The following is a 1,370-nucleotide window of genomic DNA, read 5'->3' on the forward strand; positions in this document are numbered from 1 at the left end:
TAGATACACGGCACCGGTGCGTCCAGCAGCTGTTTAACCCAGGACCGCCGCCACCACTGCCGCCGGCGGACATGTTTGTGTAGTTTTTATTATTATTTATTTTCCTTTTTGTGTCAGAAAAACAAAAAGCATCAAACTCAAGTGTTTGATGCTTTTTGAACGAGCACACGTTGATCCTGATGAAATGACTGAAGGGTTTAGACTGGACACGCCCACTGAACAGGGACACGCCCACTGAGAATGTGTAGCCACAGCCTTCATTTAGGTGCTGGCTCCTGATTGGCTGCTCAGCCCTTCTGTGTTGTTTTGGATCAAACTGATGTTTGTCCAATAAAAGCAGTTTATCTTCTGTGAACTTTGAATATCTGCCAATCAGACCCTTTCATAAACACACTGAGGGTCAAAGGTCATCTGTTCAGACGGGTTCCAGTCCATTTATGTGCTCTGCCCTATAAACATGGGGGGGGGGCTGATTCACATGTTTGTTTATTTACGCTCTCATATTAGTTCTTTGTACATAAACATAAAAGTTTGTTTTTTTCTTCTGTTTGAAACAAATAAATAGAAACACAGACAGAAACGGTCTGAAACACTGAGGGTCACTGATCTGAAACTGATGAAACAACACAGCTGTTCCTGACACTGGACTGGACTACTGGACTGGGCACACATACACACACATACACACACACACATACACAAACATACACACACACATACACATACACACACAAACACACATACACACTCACATACACACACACACATATACACATACACACACTCACACATACACACACTCACACATACATACACACATACACACACTCACACACACGCATACACACACACATACACATACACACACAAACACATACACACACTCACACATACACACACTCACACACAAACATACATACACACACAAACACACACACAAAAACATACACATACACATACACACACAAACACACATACACACACATACACACACTCACACATACACACACTCATACACACACTCACACATACACACACACATACACACACTCACATACATACACACATACACACACTCACACATACACACACTAACACATACACACATACACACACACACACTCACACACAAACATACACACACACATACACTCACAAACAAACATACACACACACACATATACACATACACACACTCACACATACACACACATACACACTCACACATACACACACACACACTCACATACATACACACACTAACACATACACACACATACACACACACACACTCACACACAAACATACACACACACATACACTCACAAACAAACATACACACACACACATATACACATACACACACACTC

This window comes from Sphaeramia orbicularis, unplaced genomic scaffold (assembly GCF_902148855.1).
Source record: "Sphaeramia orbicularis unplaced genomic scaffold, fSphaOr1.1, whole genome shotgun sequence".
Taxonomy (NCBI): Eukaryota; Metazoa; Chordata; class Actinopteri; order Kurtiformes; family Apogonidae; genus Sphaeramia; species Sphaeramia orbicularis.